Below are 21,015 nucleotides of genomic sequence, written 5' to 3' on the forward strand. Positions count from 1 at the left end.
ATCAATTTTGTTTTCCACTTTTGAAGAGGTGGCATTAGATGCAATGAATCCAGACTTTTTAGCAAACTCAATTGGGCACATTTCTCCTTCCTCCTCAATAGAAGGTTCTTTCTCCTCTGGACTATTGTTCTCTTCCTCCTCTTCTGTATGGAGAGATATGATCTGCTCCAAATTATCAAAGCCATCCTGTTCTTTTTTCTTATTCTTCAAGGATTCCTTTGAATGAATGAACGGAGGAGGTGATGACGAACTTACTTTGCTTAATGCTTTCGACATGGCAAATGCTCGTACAATAATGATACAGCGTTTACATAATATGAAAAATTAATATCTTCTTAATGGATTAAGATTCCTAGAAAATCGATTGGCATATTTTCTAAGTAGTTAATTAAGGTAAAGAATTAGCTGGTAGGACAGTGTGTTCAATTCTTTTCATAAATGTGTAAAAAGGAAATTTGAGCAATTTCATAAACTTTTAGTAAATTATGAGTCTAATTTATCACCAAGTGTAATATGTACAGTATAATTTTGTGACTTTAAAATTGGAAAATGAAGATACCGGGTTTAAACTAGGTAAAGATTTACACAGTTTATTCTTAATTATTTTATATATTTGATATAATATATATGGTCGTACACTACAATTTTAAACAGAGACCATGTTCAGATTCTGAACATATGTATTATGATTTTTTTTTTTTTTTTTAATATCTTATATGGTAATAGCACATTAATTTATAATGAAAGCTCAATTGACTAATCATTACCCTCAACTCTCTCACGGAATGTTTGATAGGCTATGATGATATCTACAGAGATTTTTCTGTCTCGACAACTGAATCGAAATGAGAACAAACGTAAATTTATTTTATTGGTCACCTAACTTCCTGAATGGACAGAATAAACTCGGCCGTAATGCACTCATACAGGATCTGGGAAAGTTTATACACATTGGTAATGCACGACGACCCTGTTTGTTAGATAAATATTATTAATTGTTTATAGTTAGTCATTATGCTCTTTGCGTTTTATCATAATGCTATTCATTTCTCTCATGGCGACCAGTGTAAACGCGGAAATTTTTTATATGAATGATCAATTCTACTCCATTTACCATGTTTCTCAGAGTAGCACAGAAGACTTGAAAAAAGTTTATCCTGCATATTTCCTCCATAATGAAGAAATAATAGATTCTATTGAACACCTTTTCAAAATACAGAAGAATCAATAATATATATTCTCATTTTACCTTATCTATAATGGTGTTTAATGAGATTTTTACAAACATCCATCCATCAATAAATGTGCTATAACTTGTTTTGATAATCACTATAACAGTTATTTCGTTCCAATTAGATAAAAACGTTATGATACATAGAAAAGAGTATTACTCTGGAAAGAATGATAGAGGAACTAAATGCTCATAAGGATCTGAGAACTCAACTATATTAGAGTCTGAAATAAATCATCCATTGGTCAATGTAGAACTGTGGTTTAAAAAAAAAAAAAAGAGGCAGGGAGGTAGCTTGATTAAATCTCCTGACAATTTTTCCATTGTTCTTTCGAAAAACATCACTTCCCACCCAGAATCCAAGAAGTTTGATATTAGATATGGTGCAGAAACTTGGCCATTCTTTTTCTATCAATTCTTCATACATGCTCAATATCTCTATTTCCCCAGGATGAATATTTAATCTGGAAGTTAGAGAGAACTTTTTCAGTAAGTTCATAGTTGTTCTAATTGACTTTATAGTTTTGTAGGGCTCCCATTCCAAACCAAAGTTAGGTCGTCAGCATAGGAAAGACATTTTGGGTGTACTTAAATCCCAGAAAAGCCAACAATTTGATGATCCTGCTGAACAGCTTGAAAAATTCTGTCAATTTCTATGTTGACACGGGATCCCCATGCCTCACTCCTCTTCCATTGTCAAAAAATACATTTTTATTTGCATCCCTCACAATGATACGGGAACCGAATAAGATAACTCTGATCATTTTAATTATAAAATTACCAAATTATCTCTGATATAGCGTACGAATGATGAATAGATGAGATAGTGTGTCAAAATCTTTGGCAAAAATGTAAATTAATTTATAGAGATACTACTCTGTGATTCGAGTAAGGTATGTACATAGATGGGAAAGCTGTCCTTCAGAAAGCTGTATTCGGAGAGGTGCATAAAGGGTGCAGCCTCTATATAGGAACCAATATAATTTTTTTTATGGATTTTCTTCTAAACAAATCATCCAATTTTTATGAAAACCAATGACATCAAAGCTGAAAAAAAAATTATTTCTAGTATTTAATGTGAATAAAGGGCTCGACTCTACCTCGGAAAGGGGAGCAGGTATTGATGACAGACTCTTATGGCAGATTTTGGATTTTTCCCTGGATCCCACACAAAGGAGTCCGTAGGGTTGAGGTCCGGTGAGCTTGGAGGCCAAACACTAGGTTCAAAAATATTCCGACAACTAGGTCAACGTTTTCTTTTGAGTGTGTCACTGAGTAGAGTCTTGTTACCAGACGAATGGCCTCTCAGCTGGAAATTCCTCAATCCAGGGATTTATATGATCTTACAGAATATTGATATACTCATTTGCATTGACCTTCAGGCCACTTGGGAAATGATATGGTGGCATCACCAATTATTATTTTATATAAGATGAAACTTGGATTTTTTTTTTTTTTTCATAAGTAACTTTTTTAACCAAAGACAAATATTGAATACAAAAAATTGTTAATTTCAAAATTGTGGCAACAAAAAAAAATGTCAAAAAATATTTTCTAATTGACAAATTTTAACCTGGAAGGGCGCAATCCCCCCTCTCACTACGTACCCGTAGTCACGAGCCTGAACTTGAGATGATATGAACAATTACTCGAAAACTGAATGTTTTCAGCATTCAAATTTAGTAGAGTTTTTCAAATAATATTTCAGGGAAATTCATGTAATTTTCACATAATTTTACTCTTAAGTAATGTTGAGTATTTTCGAGTAATATTTGAATCAAACACTACAACTAACAATATAGTTGAAAATATTACACACAAACAGAATAGCCATTGTTATGCAGAGGAAATAGTTCATTATAGTGATGATTAGAAAAATATTATGTACTATGTTTTATCGAGATATGAATCTATACAAGACCCTATTGGGTTTTATGACCTTCAACCCCTTTTAATGGTATTTCTTTGTTTACTTGTTCGAAGATACCATTAATATTGATAGTTTCAAAGACTCACCCCTTCTACTCCTACACCTAGGTTTCTATAGGATTGTATAAAATATGAATCCGAAAAATAGCATGCTATACTGCCAACTTGAAAAACATTTTAGAGGAGATTAGTTTAGCTTTCATGACGTATTATTAGATAGGCTACTAGCAGACCTGAAACAAGGGAAATAAACACAAATCCCACTCAATATATTGCAAGAACATATAGGCTGGAATTACTCCGATCTCGATCCTCAATTATACTCAAGTCCAACAAGGCCTTACACTTATAACCCCCCAGCAAACCCTTTCATGGACACACGAACTAATTATTACTTCATACTTATATGTTACCTTCTCAATAGTTAAATAATAATGATTAAGGCTTTAGAAAATACAAATTCATGTTAAGGGTTGCAACTGTAAAAAGTCTTGCACGCTTTTTAGGTCATATTTTATACCACACTACCTGTAGAGTAGCTAGAAGAAACAAATCCAAACCTTAAGATTTAATAAATAATTCCTTATAACTAATTAAAAGATAGAAATATTGGGCGATCAATTTGTTCAAATTGCATCGAACAGGTCGTCCATATCTGTAGCTCGGTTCCATCCAGTTTTTTATCGGGTAGTGTATGTTACAGACGGTCCTTTCAGTCAGTTAGACAATTTCTGCGATACCTGCATCGGCCTAGAATAAATCAACAATTTATTATTTGGTGTTGTTGCTTTGACATCTTCACAGCAAGTTTCACCCTTTTTTGAAAGCTTAAAACCTAAGAATTAGATTTTTAGGGATAAAAAGCTAATTACTTATGTAACCATTTTTGCTACCCACCCTGTATGTACGTATATATTACTGTGAACGAGCCAGTATTTCCTTGATGAATATTAATTCTAATAACAAAAACTCATATGAGTCTTATGACGACCATGTATTATGACGTTTATATTTAATAATATACGTCATACATATATATATATATATATGAATTAATAAGTAGTAATTACGAGAAATAATAACTTCTATTCATTAGGCATACAACGCAGCATACCAATAAAAAAAGAATGTAACATTCGAAATAATTTAGTATCTGCATGCAATTTCTGCAAGTTTATCCGACTTAATCTTTAGATATACATTTTTTAACATCCATTTTTTCATTGCCAAAATATACAGACTCATAGTAGACTACAGGGTAGCTCATAATTAGAGTTATATTGTCTTTAATAACATTAAATTAAGAATATTATATTAACTATTAAATAAATATTGCGACAGCAGGATTGGTCCCCTTTCAGATAGTGATCAAGAATTCCCACTTAAGTGATAGACTAATCAAACTATTTTTTCCATGCGTCATATTGAAGTTTACACTTAAAGAATTACGCACAATTCAATTTTTGACAAGAATTTTTAAAACAATGAGGTTTTCGTTATACTTTAATAATCTTTTGCAATTGTTTTTATTTATAAATATTGCCTTTATCTCCAAAAACGACAAAATAGAAGGCAAAAGAATAATTGTGCTGGAATAACTCGCATACCTAAAGACCCCAACTGAGAATCATCAGGACGTCGTATATGGTATTAAAAAAAGATTTGAAACCCAGGGAACAGCCCATAAAAAGTCTTGGCATGGTAAGAAACAAGGGTAAGAACAAAGTCCATGAGTATATTTGTCAAAGGCGGCCTTGATAGAAATCCAGTGTGGACGATTTGTGGTATTGGGGGTTTTTGTGATTGTAAAAATTAAGAGGGGGGTTCATTTCTACACACTGGATGCGCTCATATTCCCTTCTTTAATAATAAGAATCACTTTAGATACATCATAATTCTTAACCATCTTAGATTAAACAGATGTCTTTCTTTTGAGAACAGTACACTTTTTATATCCGAATACTATAACTAAAATATTGTTTTATAAACGTTGCCCTGTGGAAAAGCCGTAACAATGGACCACCCTATAGTTCTATGTTCTTCCTCAAAACAACATAATATAAAAAGATGCTGTGAAGAAAGTTTTTTACTTATAAATATCTATATACGTAATAGAACTCGTGAATTCTATTTAAAGTTTTATGGGGCGGAAATATCTATGTTCCGGCTTTTGAATGGGGAAAAGATTGGGATTTAACATGTCTTTAACATTGTACATAAGTGATAGATAGGTTAGTCGATAAAAAGACTAAGAGGGAGTCGACTATAGCACAAAATTAAGAGAAAAGAAAAGCTGTACATATATATTGCAGTAATGTAGAATGAAATCCCATGTCTGACTGTTGATATGTAAGTTTATGTAATAGTTAGTTACTGCAGTTTTCTTCAATGTGCATTGATACAATAAATTGCATACTAAAAAGAAAAAAGTATCCATCAGCAATGCCTGCAGATATTACTATGATCCTTCTATGTACACATAAAACATTATTCTTAATGATGTTGTAATTGTATAATCCAGGAGTAGGGGAAAGTACTGCCCAAATGCCGCATGTTGGCCGGCAAAAAGCTTTTACTAAATGAAGTTCAGATGAAGCTTGACAGTAGCTACAAATATTAATCATTTAATTACAATTTTATGGCCGTTATTTTTAATTATGAGCTTTCATTAGGCAACCAAACAACAGCTGAAAACAAAATAAACAAGTTGTTTTTATAGCATATCTCTAAGTGTAAAAATGTTGGAGCAACAACAAAAAAGGTAACGCACCGGTGTCAGTGACAAAAAGACGGCAGAGTTCTTTTGCATCTTCATCCTGACTGCCTACTACTTCAAGAAGTCCATTAAGGGCGAGAATGGAGCCATACAACCAAGAAAAATAAAAACATCTGCAGCAACAATATGGCTTATTTCTGACCTACCTCCAAGTGGCCCTTCTCCACCCCTGGCCTCAACGCCCTGGACTTTGCCGTTTAGGGTGTCTTGGAGAATAAAGTTGGCAACACTTCCCATCCAAACTTGGATTCAATACAAGCTGATACCTTGGTTACAGCCTTCGTCGTCAAGAACTGCCCAAAAATGGGGGTGTAGGATCCTAGTCAACTCAGTCAAGAAAATATTAATTTTATCATAATAAAAATAGCGTGCCTAAAGGAGGAGGATTTGTCTTTTACCATAAGGAGTACCTCCATCTATTAGTACAAAATATAATAATTATTCTCAGTTGGAGCGCGTGATAATTTTTAAACGAAATTTTTTACTGCGTAATAAAGTAACTTGTTATTTTTAGGTATAAATTCAAATTCATGTTGTAGTGAAGATTACTTTACTCAAAACCAATCTAGTTTAGATACAAGTACATAAATGTATCTTGTTTTGTTTTCTTAAATAAAAGTTTAATCTTGTTGCTATGGTTTTTGTCTCATATGAAGACTTTGAGGCAGGGGTTGTGGCTTGGACTTGAGACTAGCAACTCAACTTGATCTAGCAATCAAATACTTTTGACTCGAATTGGACTCACTATATAAGAGACGCGACTCGACTTGGAATTGAAACTTATTTTTCTTAACTATAAAAACCCTTAACACTAAGGACTCTATATCATAATTATACAACCTAAAGTTAGCTCAAAATAAATCTTAGGACTAGAATGGGGGTCCCTAAAAATATTCAAGGACTCAAATGGGGATCAATGAAAATATTCTTGTACTTGAATTGCAAACAAAATCTTGGGACTCACTTTGGTTTTGCAATATAAGGACTTCAACTTATTATTTGACGGGTTAAATAAGACAGATACCTTCAAAAAAAAAAAATTATCGATCACGAGAGTCATATCATTACACAGATACTACTCTAGTCGTTCAAAAGGATATCTTTGGATAATACATTGATTTTTTCAAGATAAAAGTTATCGTGCTAGATCAAAACGGTATTTTTGAAGTCCTTAAAATGATAGATATTGTACCCATACACTTTGCAATAACCCATATTGCCGAATCCTATGTTTCCCGAATAGACATCATGCAGAAGAAACCAGTTTGACTTTCAACTATTTTCAATGAAATTTACCAATACAAAATTGAATTGTCCTACATGGTCATCTTTAGGTGGCATATCTCGATCAAATTATGAAAAAAAGCAAAAACTTTTTAATAAGTGAATATAGATTTTGCAAAAATAATTTTGATACACATTGGTTTACCCTATAAAAAGTATAACAAAAGTTTTTTTTCCTAAAATTGTCCTATGGAACAAAAAAAGTAAGGAAAATTTGATCCTCTGTGAATAACGCACATCCTTCTTTTTTACATTTTCAGAAAGGAAAGATCAATTTCTTTTTATATTATTCGCTCTATTTGATCAATAGAATATTTAGAAAAAAACTTTATTAATATTTTTTATAGGTTAGAATAATATATATCATAAATTATTCAGTTAAAGTCATGATTAATGTTGTATTTTAATCCTAATCGACGAAGTTAAGAACTTTTGTCGCCTTCAAACTTTGAACGGGATAAGCTACCTCAAGATGACATCGTAGGGCAATCAAATTTTGCATATGTTATTTTCTAACCATATAACAACTTTTCCGCACTATCTGTATTCGAAATTCGAAAAAAGTTGTAAATTAAATGACCAATTTCTCGAATAGACACTTATATGTATACATAAATTTGATGATGATTGATGCTGCTATACAATGTAATTATGATTCCCATCTATATGAGACCAATTTTAAAAGATAAAATGTTTAATTATTTGCATGAGTTACAATGATTCAGTGTTAATTAATTAATAGTTGATTCATTTCACTATAAGGATATTTCAACAGTTGTCTCAAACTGTTATTATAACAAAAATCATGGGAATTGTCCAATAATTAATAAAGCAAAGAAATTAGAAAGAGAAAAAATAAGGAAGAGAAGAAGTCAATAAATCAATCAATGATTAAGATTCCATTGACAATGGAAATACATCAATCGTTCATATCAAATCTGTTGGAGCTTCAATTTTCTATGGTTTAAGCTCTTAAAAACACCTTCCGGACATTACGTTAATCTTCCGGAAGTCCGAATAAGTGTCCTTGTTAATCTTAACCCCATCGGGAATATTTTTAAATGTTGTCAATGCAACTCATACCGTTATGAAGGCCGATTCTCAAAGCGTTTTTATCATTACTCATTTGAAATTAAGAACAAATTTGAACTTCTTAACAACACCGTAAAATTATTTTGAAATCTATCGAAAATGCCAAAAAATCAATAGAACGATGATGTATTCAACCTTATACGAACAAGGATTTCAATCACATAAAATTTGGATTTTATGTCGCCTTCAAGATGGCCGACTTTCAGAACGATGACGTATTTTCAAAAACTATTGTTGATAATTTTTTCAATCTATAGGATTGCAATTTGCATAAAGTTACATGGAATATATTTACTTATATATATTGTCAAACAAAGTTTGCTTTTGATATTGGTAGAAGTGGGTTGCAAAGATGGACATAAAACTGACAATTTCTCCATAATTATAACAGGACTTGTATTGCAAATAAAGGTAAAGAGAAGAAATGAATAAATTATAGTTTTTTGGGGAGAAACTATAAAAGGCTGAGTAATGAATGGGCGTGGTCCTAGATTGACCCAAAAACATTATATTATTATTTATTGGGTGGGGTAGCTTAAATAAAAATTAGCTTAATATAATTTCTATTATTTAGGCTTTTTTTTACATTTTCAATCCCTTTTACAAACGCTTTTAGAGATAGTATCAAGTATATTAAAGTAATTATCACTTTAAATGTTTTTCTTTTTTTTAAAATAGACATTTTCATAGAATGCATGTCATTTTATAAATAGAAAGAAATATTTTTTCTCTAAAAAGACGTCATTAGATGAAATTCTTTTAAAAGGAAAACGAATAATTGCATTTGAAACCTCTAATGTGTACTCATGATTCCTTCATTTTCTGCATCAGCACTACTATAATAGATGTTGTTGACTCACATTCCAGCGCTGATGCGCTGTGCTTATACGCTTTTATATTGGTCAGGGGCAATTTTAGAATTGGAGGTGTTCAAGGTTAGAGTTTAGGTTGATTAAGTTGGAGTTTACTTTCATGTTTGAATGTTCAAATATTATTTTTTAGGAATGGCATGTAGTGATGGTCTGTCTTGATTTTAACATATAATTTTTACAACTTTTTTATTAAACAAATAGTATCATCAATAAACTATTTTATGTTTGCTTTGATTCAAGCGTAATACTCCAAAAAATTGCATAGATCTGTTCATTAATATATTTTCGTAACATTTCTTTAAAATGTTTTTATTCATATATATTTTGGGTAGGGTAGCAAAACGTGGACTCGAGAGATGGATTTAGAAATACATGAATAATCTTATATTTTCAATAATAGTGGGAAAAAAGAGTGTTAACAAAACGTGTAAACAAGGTTTTTACAAAACTTCTTTAATTTTTTTCGCCACCTTCATTATCAATCACAGCCTTACGCGTCTCCTGAAGGCCATGCAATATTTGATAACAAACTCCTCTGACAAGTTGGTCCATGCAGCTACTATGGAGGAATTGCGTGAGTCCACATTTGGGTGTGAGATCCTAGTGGTTTCCTTCTCCAAAATGTCCAATATAGAAAAGTCCAGGTGAGGAAGGGGACCATATCTATTGGACGAGAATCAAATCACGTTATCTGCACAGAACTTTTGGCACTTGGTAGACGTGTGAGAGGGGGCTCTTTCCTTAGTACACACGTAGTTACCCTCAGGATAGTTGGTCTTCAGCCATGGTGTACCTTAGCACCTTATAGTAGGCCTCCTGACCGATTTTCTGTCCAGCCTTGAAAAAGAACGGAGGCATATTCTTTCCATCAGAGGCCATAACCCCTAGATACAATTTGAGTATTCAAGTAGTTGATACAATTTGACTGAATTGAGTGAAGCCTGTTCTTTTGCCAAAAATCTTGCTAATTGTCGTGAAAAAGTAACAATGGTTCAACTTAAAAGGCAACTAGCGAGCAAAAAATAATTCTATGAACGTATAAAAGGAACTCACTGGTTGCACTATATATTGTGCTCCCTGAATCATAAACCAATAATGTATTTTTTTTTTAAAATGAATGTGACTTTAGGTGAGGTTTATCAACGAGCTAAAGGCTCTTCAATCTATATTTTTTTTAAATTTGACCTGTTATTTTTTTTATATTATTATTATTGAGGAGAGAATATCTAAGTATGGAGTGGATAGCTACGTGTGGGTGTGCTTATGAAAAACTAACCACAACACCGAACATTTATATTTGTGTCAACGCTAAATAACTCCAGGCGATACTAGACACTACCGAGTGGTCCATTAAAATCGGAACACTTTCAATTTTAAATTTCAAAAAGATATAATTTATTAATTAACAATTGAATTTAATCAAAATTAATACTTTAAATAGATGTGTGTCTGAACTCCTTTGATCATTAATGTAACCGCACTTAGCGGCAATGATGGCTTCCAAGCAGCGGTGGAAGGCCGGGCACCCACTGCGGATGTAGTCCACTGTCATGGTGTTCCAGTGCTGGGTGACAGTGGCTTTGAGGGCCTCGGTATTTGAATGACGGACACTGCAGAGATGCAACCAAAAGATGTAGTCGAGGGGGTTTGCATCATGACTGTAGGAAGGCCAAAAGCCTCACAAAAATAATTCAAAAGAGTCTTTTAACAGAGGAGATGGGTTTTTTTCATTGCTGGTATCAAAAGTGGCCTCTCCACCCTCACAGGGCTTTTTCCATTCATTTTTTGATAGCTTTCTAGACAGTCAGTTGTGAAATCCTGAGATCTTCTGCATGGGCCCTTGATTGGCCTGGGGAGTTTTCTTTAACTCATCCGTGTCCGGTTTGTCCTTTTTACAGAGCCCTTCTTCCTCTCTAACGTTTCAGACTTGCTGACGGCGTAGACAGTGGTTATTTTCTGGACTTGCACGTAAGCTAGAGAGCTAAGGTTTATTTTGTTTGGTAACTAATTGTTTATGCTTTAATATACAAAAATATGAATTAATTTCAATCCCTCAATCTTCATAAATTTTGAATTAGTAAGTAATCAGATTCCAATGGACCACCCGATACTGCTAGTTTAAATAAAGACATGCTTCTTGACTTTGGAAGAAAAAATATAATAATAAGTAGCGTCCACTTTAAATTATAACAGTGTCAGACCGGTCTATAACTTTCAGACCGAACCCCACCACCAGAAACTATGTATCCCTAGAAAGTAAGCAATTATAGAAAATGAAACATGTAGGAGTAACCAGAAATTCTTCATTAGAATAATGAAAAAGAGTGTTGCGGCAATACAGCTCTTTAAAAATAGGCATGCACTCCTCATAAAAGTATATAATTCTAATAAAAAATATAATATACAATTGTATATATTTTTAAAAATACACACACCAAAAAATATGCACAAATAAATATATTTAATTAATATATTTTGGAACATTTATTTAAAAGGCTTTCATACGTAAGCGAATTTCGTAGTCATTGAATGAATCGTAAGAACAGTTTATATATACTCGTACAGTGTGTTACTTAAAATCGTGTATTTGACTTTAAATCAATCTGGTTTAGTTTAGGATTAATAATTTAAAATACTAAGTCGTATTATTAAAAGTAGGGAATTTTCCGATTAATAAAGATAAATAAATGATAACTTTGAAAAATCAACAGTCGTCAGCTTATAGGTGAAAAAGCAAAGGGTGTCTGATTTACTCAACTCCCAATTGAGTGTCGAGGGTATCATTAAGGTCGAAGGGTGTCCCCAGAGTCTTTTTACAAGATTAAAAGCATGGTTGCCTCAGATCAGAGCTTTGAAAGGTCTCCTTGCAGCAGTAGATACCGAAAAATTGGGACTATGGAGGATGTGGAGACTGCAATCACCAAAAGTTCGTCCGAGTCAATGAGGCAGTATGTCAAGGCCCTCAATGTCAGTGATTGGACTGTGAATCGGTATGGGAAGGATTTCACGAAGGCCTCTTAGGTACGATGACATCAGCAACTGCTTTCAACAGTAACCTAGGCCTCCCGGCTCCAGAGAGGGCAGAAATTGTATACTTGATTAATGTATAAACGTCATCAACACACTTCTCCCTCCACTATTCCATTTGGGGCATAGTTGAGAAAAGAGCCTGTGCTAGCCCTCACCGACATTTGGATGATATCAAAGCCTCTATTGAGCAGTAGTGGGTGGTCATGTCCGAGGCCTTCATCAAGAAGTGCTGCGTTACCTTAAGGCCCAGGTTAAAGGTCATAGTAGTAGCCAAATAAATCAATAAAGAAGTCTCTAATATAGCCTCAATTTTGTACTCTTTTCGTTCTTGCAAAAGTTTACCCCATTTGTTAATTATTAAGTCCACGATTTTTCCTTGCACACTGTATGAATATAAGTACATAACTTTTCCGTCAAGGGAATTTAAGAAAACTTCTATATAAGTACATAAAGGTTCTGTTAAATCCCTTGGAGATATCAGAAACTAACAATAGTTTATATGTTAATTTTATCATAGTGTACATATCCGTTTAGGTAGTAGAATACAAACTTACTTGATATTATTTTGTTATATACAAATGTATTTGTATATATTGTGTAGGAATCAACTGTTGAAAATTGAATTATGAATTATTCAACTCTAAAATCCACAGAAAAAAACACACAATACGTCTTGGAATAAATCTACTTAAGTAAAGGATAACAGGATATGTTTATTCAGAAGGGGTTTAAACTCTACAGTTAGTACGGACTATATAAATATAATAAACAGTTGGATCCTTTATATGGAAGGCTCTCTCTTCTTTTTATATGAGGTTATACGTTTATTTGTTATATTTTCACTACCATGTCTCTCTGTATAACACTTTTTCTTATATTTTTATATATACTCCCTTTTCCAAGGTCTTGAGCGCACGCCCTTAAAGCCTTTTTCTCTAGATTGCCTTAATTCTGTTTGTTCTTCTTCGACGAATTCAATTTTGAAGGATCGACTTTTTCTTTAAATTATATATTAATATATTATAGGGAGTTTCAATCAGATATTATTAAGAGGGAAGGTTTAAAGAAAAAAAAAGCCGAATGAATAATTTATTTATCTCTACGTAACGTCTGAAATAAACTGCTATTATACCGAGTGCTACATTAAAATCTGAACATTTTGAATTTTAAACTTCAACAAGATATAATTGATAAATTAACAATAGAATTTCAACAAAATTAATGCTATAAATATATGTGTGTTTGAGCTCTCTTAATCATTAATGTACCAACCTAAGAGACATTGCTGGCTTCCAGGCTGCGTCGTATGGCCTGGAACCCACATGCAGATATAGTCCTCTGTCATGGCGTTCCAGTCTTTGGTCTCAGTGAATTTGAGGGCCTTGGTATTTATATGACGGATACTGCAGGCCTCCCCTCAACATGAACTTAAAAGGTGAAATCGATGATGTTGGCTTCAGGGCTGTACGGGCGCTAAAAGTGTCGAAAAAATTCGAAAGAACTCAAAAAGTCGTGCAAAGAAGAAAATGGGTTTATTTCATTGCTGGTGTCAAAAGTATGTTATCTACCCTCACAAGGTTTTTTCTTTAATTCATCAAGGTCAAGTATGGCCTTTTTGGCAGAGCTTTTCTTCCACTTTGTTTTATTTTGTAACTAATTGCATATACTTTTATATATCGAAATATGAATTTATTTCAATCACTCAACCTTCATTAATTATTGAATTAGTAAATGTTCAGATTTTAATGGACCACACGATATGTATAAAAAATTTAGTTGTTCAATGGTACTACAATCTGATAGAAAGTGCTAAAAAGGAAGGAATCCTCCAGCGAACAAGTTGTTTTAGGAGAAAAAGGAATAAGGAGTCATTAATAACTTTTATTGTATATCGCAACCTTTCCTCCTCCAAAAATTACAATGTGTGGGGGAACACGCCGTTGTCTCGCTATCATAAAAATACCCTATGTATTTTGTTGTCAGCAGTCGATTCCTCGTCTCATTTGATATGACTATTTCATAATTTATTATTTTATATATATAAAGTAAAAAAAAGTCCTTATGTTATCAATTATTTGCTGACTTTGTAATAATGGTGTCAACCTTACTTAACTCCTTCCACAATAGTATCAAAAAAAAATGTATCTCTATCAGTCGCTGCCCCGAAATTATCGAGTAGGTCATGTGAGATCCAATCTTAAGACTCCCTTAGAAGCCCACAGTTTCAGATGATAGTCTCATGCACTACATTGCAAAAAGGGCAGATATTCCTCTGGTCGTTGAAGAAATTTGGTCCCAACGTTCTTGAGAGAAAGGAATATTTGAACCAATTTTAGAAGATGTCAAATATTATTTTTTTATCACTTTGATCCCAATTTTGAGAGATTCAGTCATTTTTTTTAAAAATATTTCTTTTTAGCAATGTTTTAGAACACATAATTAGCTGTCGATTGCTAAGAAAAACATTGTTCTAGTCCCCACCATGAGCACACAAAATGACTCTTAACCTCTCAAAATTACATTGGAGAAAATTGCCCGTGGAATATTGCCATGGAGGAAATTTGCAATTTATGGAAATTGCCTGTTTTTTTCAAACTTCATGATGAATAATAACACATTATAAATTCGTTTAATATTATTAATGACAAATATATAAACATATTTGTTTGTTCCATCCTCCAAGGGAGTACCTTCAAGTGTGAATAATATTTTTCCAATACAATTTCCTCACATTTTTTAAATTCAATCCAATCTTCTAAGAAATATATCGAGATGATTGGTAAGTAGGAGGGAATAAATAGCTTAGGGCCTCTTAAAAGATGGTTGAATACCGTTCGCCCTCGGATTGGCCCGGGGATAGTGTGGGATTGCTAAAAATCACCGCCAATACATCCAAGGAACCCCTCTAATATCAAAAAATAGTTCCAAGCCCTCGGGTTAAACCATATTTTAAGAGCCCCTAAACTATTTATTCCCCACCCCCCCTCCTTACCCATCCTCTCAATCCATTTCTTAGAAGATTGGATTGAATTTAAAAAAATGTTTAAAGGTTAAGCGTACACTTAAAAAAGCTTATTTACAATTTTGTGCCTGGTGAAGCCGGTTGTGTATTAGAGCATTCCAAAATGGAAGTAAAAACAGAGAAAAATCGATACATACTGCAGTATCACTACGACCAAGGTGATAAGACGAAGCAGACGCCTAAAAAAATTGTGCGGTTTATGCACCCAATACAGTATCGAATGGAACAGCAAAGCAGTGGTTCCAACGATTCCATTTTGGTAATATGGACGTCGAAGATGAGGCACTCACTGGTAGGCCAATCATCGAAAATATCGATGAAATAATGGAAATGATTTCAAAGTGGACAAAAGTTATCCATATTTGGTCGAAATCCGATTATCCTAACTATATTAACTTTATTGTCAAAAAAAAAAAAAAGCGAAAAAACGCTCTGAGATTTTTATTTAAGCTAATACGGAAGAGTAGCAGCTATAGTTTATAACTTTTATGTGATTCAGGAGACTTATATTAGCCCAGATATGGCCTTTCAAATAAAATTTGTCCATTTATTATGCTTTTATTGTGATGATCGATTTTGTCTACTTTTAGTGCAATTTGCATTAAATACCAAGGGTTACTAAGAATAATTTGTTTATAGAAATTGAAGATAGTTTGTTGAAGAATACAAATCTTCCATCTTGTTTTTGTGTTATACATATAATAAAGACAAAAATATAGTCAAAAAGACATTTTTTTATTATGGTTTTTTTGTAAAGGGCTTATAAAACTTTAGCAATACAAGTCCCAATCAAACCCAACTTATGCAATATGCGTAGTAGGGTTAATATATGCTATATACTCTACTTTTGTTTCTGTAATAACCATTATCTTTATGGTTTCTTTGCTAGAGATATGGAAATTAGGGACAATCTCGTAAATATCAATGAGATAGTATTTATTTATATTGCTATAGTTATTGTAACTAAGTCCTTTATAATGTTCTCTGAATTGTAGTGATAGGGCACAACCAATGAGTACAAAATGAATCATTCACAGCGTTACCTCGCTAACACAAAAATACTAAATGTATTTTGTTGTTAGCTGACTCCCTTGATACATCATGGCTATTTCATAATTTATTCTTTTTAATAAATATACGAAGTAATAAGTTAATCTATGCTTAAGCTCAGTTTCCAAAAGAACAGGATCCCTCGTCGTTTATATAATATATTGGCCATTTTATTATTACTATGAATAATTTTTTGTTTATCATACACGAATAGAAATGTATAACTACTCCTTTAATAAAATATTACTATAGAAAAATATAATACAGTATTGAATAAAATACTAAGTAGATTTTAATATTACAAAATATATATATATATATATAATTCATTTTTATAATGATGAAGAAATAATATGGCGGTGATAGTCCAGGATTATATAAAAGATAAATAGCAGTTGGTGTGATTGACTTATTTGGCTAACTACCTGATGATTTTGGGTATTTTTTCTTTTTGGAGAAAAGTTTACATGATACAATAAAGGTAACGACGTGCCTGGCCACGATATGTGAAAATGATTGAGCTAAGATATCAATTGACAAAAGGGGTATAATATAACGTCACATTTCCCCCTTATTTAAGGGTTTGGTGATTTTTTAAATAGCAGCATGATTCCAAATTAATATACCAGGGTTCTCAAGTAGGGTCGTTAATTGTAAGCATTTAAGATATGTGAAAAAAAACCGAAAATTAACATGGTAACCATGACATTTTGAAGGGAAAGAAATAAAAACAAAACATACTCCGTATATAGCAAGGACATAAGGAGACCTTACAAAGTTTTCGATCCTCAATTAGTAAATCAGTTCAACAGGGAAAAATATAAGGATAGAAGAGTTGCTAACTGAAAAGGTTTTTTTTTTTTAATATTCCAAAGCTGTTATCAATATGATTTTATTCATGAAGAGAGGACAATTTGTATAAAGTAATCACAAATGTATGAAAGACGAAGAGTAACAAAAGATTTGTTTTGGATTCGTAAGTGTATGTCTTTCTTGGAGTCAGAGCAGAATTGAGGATCGACATTGGAGTAATTAGTGCCTATATCCTTTTTTCTAATACGGAGTGTGGTTTTGTGATTATTGCTTCATCTCATAGTTACTCGCAGCTAATTTAATGAAATGTTATGACAGCAAAGCTGCTCTTCTCCCAAACATTCTTCAAATTATCAGGATGATAACTTTAATTTTAGGTTTCTTTTTTATCATACCTGTAGATCCTTTTATTTTCGTCACTGCTTATAACTTTCAAATAAATCATCTGTGTTACTCGAGGTTATTCATGAGAACCCCTACTCGTGGTTTAACTTTATAGTTAGATGTTTTCTCCTCAACCATGAAAAACTAATGATAATACAAGAGTAATTCATAATAACATCAGTCCCTCTAATGGACAAAAAAACATTATCCTGTCCAACTAAATTTGCACGAAAATTGATCTGTAGTCGTCGATTCGCGACTTGATTTTAGCTTTGATCCTGGGGTAAAATATGTATTTGACCAATAATTAAAAGGCAAAGAAAGCCCTTCGAAGATTTTGTTCCTTAATCCTCCATTTTTATTTTATTTATTTATTTTTTTTTTTTTTTGGTTCAGACGTTAAAAAATGAACGGCGCTCATTTTTCAGACAATCTACAAAAATGGAATTTAATGAGAGCTGTGGATTTTTTCATAGAATGGCTATGGTTTTCTGAAATTTTTTTCAAAAGAATATATTTATACAATCCTGGTTAACTCTTCATCACTAAGCACATCTGACGACCCTCTCTCCGATGTTATATTTATTGATTATCGTAATCTTTGTTCCAATACGAAAACTGAATAAACCCCAAAATCAATTGGTAGTCAGGCCATTATTATCAATTAATTAATTTTAGATAACTGTTTGCAGTTTAACAAAAAGTAATGAGGCATGGTCGTTGTTCCCTTATATTAGTGTGTAAACAAAGCGTCAGAGGGGGGTTCCGTATTGCGACAAAATAATACAACTACCTTAATGATAATATTATTTAATAATAAATAAATAGAATATAATGTGTATGTTACTCAAATAGAGGGCGCTGTCAAAATTATTAAATATTTTTTTTCTTTTAGTAAACTCATGCCCTATTGGAATTCAACCAATCAACATTCAGAAAACTTATTAGGATAAAAGAAGAGGAAAATCGAAGGCTTATAGCTTTAATTTTTACGTCAGTGAGGTAAGGCTGTGCATCTATATTTTTGAATCACTGTAAATATGAAAGATGTTTACATAGTTATATAATATATCCATAAACCAGTTCACATATGTCTTAAAGTGTTTAAGAAGAAGACTTGTCAAACAAATAAACAAATTAGCACTTACTTATATCGAATTATTTTACTAAACACTTTTCATATCCACAATCTTTTTTTTTTTTTTTACAAGTTTTGAATCAAAGTATGTAGTAGAATAGAAAAAAAAATTTGCACTGATTTTTTTTTATTGTACGTGTCATTTTGTTAAAAGATAAATAGTTGATGAACAGTGGTGTTGAAACTAAATGATTTAGGGAGCTGTAATGGGTGTTGTGTCGACTTGAGTCGATAAATTAAATAAAGGAAAAGAAAAAGCAGCCACATATGCCCATAACCAATTTGAAAACAATATAAATATTAAGTGTATAGTACCAGAGCTATAAAAAAAATGCCAAAATTATGACCAGATAAACAATGTTTACCTAAATTTAATTGGCTACGATAATACTTATATATCAACTAGGAGAACTGAGGGCGCCATTTAATATATGGCACCCGGATACCTACGCCCGTGTGAGCATTCCCTCTTTTTACTATAAAGCCTTTCACTTCCCTAGTCATCTATACCCCGAAACCTTTATCTTCCATCCTTTTTTATAATTATGATTGAGAAGTGTCGATTGGGAATATAAAAAAAAAGAAACGAAGAATATTTTAGAGGAGAGAAAGAATAATGCTCATGACGTTTCATTAGATCAGCTGTAACAAGAAAGGAAGGAAAAAATAATATAAAACAGCAGATTTGCTAGAATTACTCCGATTTTAATCCCGAATTCTACTCTAAGTCCAACAAGGATGTACAATTATAACTCCAAAACAAATCTTCAGGGTTACACTCCGTCTTTTATGAGCGCACACGAACGTTCAATCAGGCTTCAAATAAAATTGAATACATTTAGAAAAGGATGTTCACTACTCAGGAATTAAATAATAATGACAACTGTTAAGGAAAATAAAATTGGTTCTTTATACTACCAATTTAAAAATTAACGGGCCAGCTAAAAAACACACCAGATTTACATGTATGGTTATGGTTATTAGAAGCGGTTGTTGGACAGTGCTGCTTTTTAATTCGAATCAGAAAGTAATTACTGATTAGGAGACGCAAAAAGGATGAATAAATATTTTCATGTAAAGGCGAGATCATTCGACTCCAGGTCTGAGAGACCCCTTTTGCTAGAAAGGCTCAGGCAAAATATATAAAGGGATTTGAATCCTTGTGTCTTGTGGGATCACTTTTCTATTAAGCAGGGGGTATTTCTAATTAAGTAAGTAAACAACAGCTGCCTATTTATAAATAATGAGATAATATGTGAACTTTTCAAGAGAAGTCTGATACATCACTAATACCAATTTCATTAATATCAGGGTGTCCACAGGATTATAATTCAAATATTTAAATTTTTCCCATTAAGTATAATTTGATCAAAAGACCAATTTTTCAAAAAAAAGAAAATTATTTAATAATTTTTCATTTTCATATCCATCATTTTTCAAAAATTCCTTGATTTGGGGGGGGGGATACAGCTCCCCTCCGTAAAGACAATCCTGATTATGAATTAATAATTACGTGTGTATAGTTTTTAAAAGATTGAATGTTATGTTGTAAGGTTGCTATTTTGTGTAATGAAGGTTAAAATACTGACAGGTGGTGAGTGGCCTTTTAATGACGAATTTGATCAAAAATCGTTTTATTGTGGGTGTATATAATACACTATTGGATAGCTATTAAATTATGCAATCCAATTATTTTGGATTTATGTTATTTAAAAGTAAGGTTGACCTTGTACTTATTCTTTACCTATGATATTCGTCCTCACATTATTTTTAAAAATTTGAGAGTAGATTTCATGTTATGTATTAAACATTCTTAACACTTATCTATAACACACAAATAGATTTGAAGTAAGAGCTCATTTTTGAACACCTGCAAAATGGCCATATTAACCCATGCTTTGGGAATATAGGCCACCAAAGTTGCATTAGTATATATGCAACTAAATTGTTTATTAGCTTCTAATCAGATAATAATGCATAAATAGTATATGATTGATAAAAGGACTTCGACAGAAATAAGGTGGGCAAGAAGTGTTTTTTAGGCTTAATATAAGTTACACCTCCTATTTTGCAAAGTTTGACAAATCTGTGCCCAAAATTCAAAGTCAACTCTGGATGCACCTCTAATAATTGAGGATTGGGACGCCTATTGAAAATTTCAGAAACATCCACAAAGCCATGGTCAATATTATCCCAATTAGTGTATTTCATATTACCCCGCAGAGCCACTTCATATATTGTATTAAGTTAATAATAAATGTAACGTCTTAAAAACGAATGCTTATTACCACATAATACACTACATTGTATTCTATGTTTACTATTTAATCTGGGTTTACAATACAAATTTAATCCACTATAAAGTGCAATTAAAAAAATTAATTTTCTTTGAGA

General features: G+C 32.3%; 1 protein-coding gene and 1 long non-coding RNA gene across 2 annotated transcripts in view; one reads left to right on the forward strand and one right to left on the reverse strand.

Annotated features, from left to right (window-relative positions):
• LOC121118332 (uncharacterized) overlaps positions 1–13,107 on the reverse strand; it is a 33,352-nt gene extending 20,245 nt beyond the window's left edge. Inside the window, exon 1 of the mRNA XM_071892209.1 lies at positions 12,769–13,107. The gene's annotated coding sequence lies outside the window, so the exon portion shown is untranslated. The remainder of the gene's footprint in view (positions 1–12,768) is intronic.
• LOC121118349 (uncharacterized) overlaps positions 1–21,015 on the forward strand; it is a 147,934-nt gene that overhangs the window by 90,819 nt on the left and 36,100 nt on the right. The window contains exon 5 of the long non-coding RNA XR_011782799.1: positions 18,379–18,485. This is a non-coding gene — a long non-coding RNA (uncharacterized lncRNA). The remainder of the gene's footprint in view (positions 1–18,378; positions 18,486–21,015) is intronic.

This window comes from Lepeophtheirus salmonis, chromosome 1 (genome assembly GCF_016086655.4).
Source record: "Lepeophtheirus salmonis chromosome 1, UVic_Lsal_1.4, whole genome shotgun sequence".
Taxonomy (NCBI): Eukaryota; Metazoa; Arthropoda; class Copepoda; order Siphonostomatoida; family Caligidae; genus Lepeophtheirus; species Lepeophtheirus salmonis.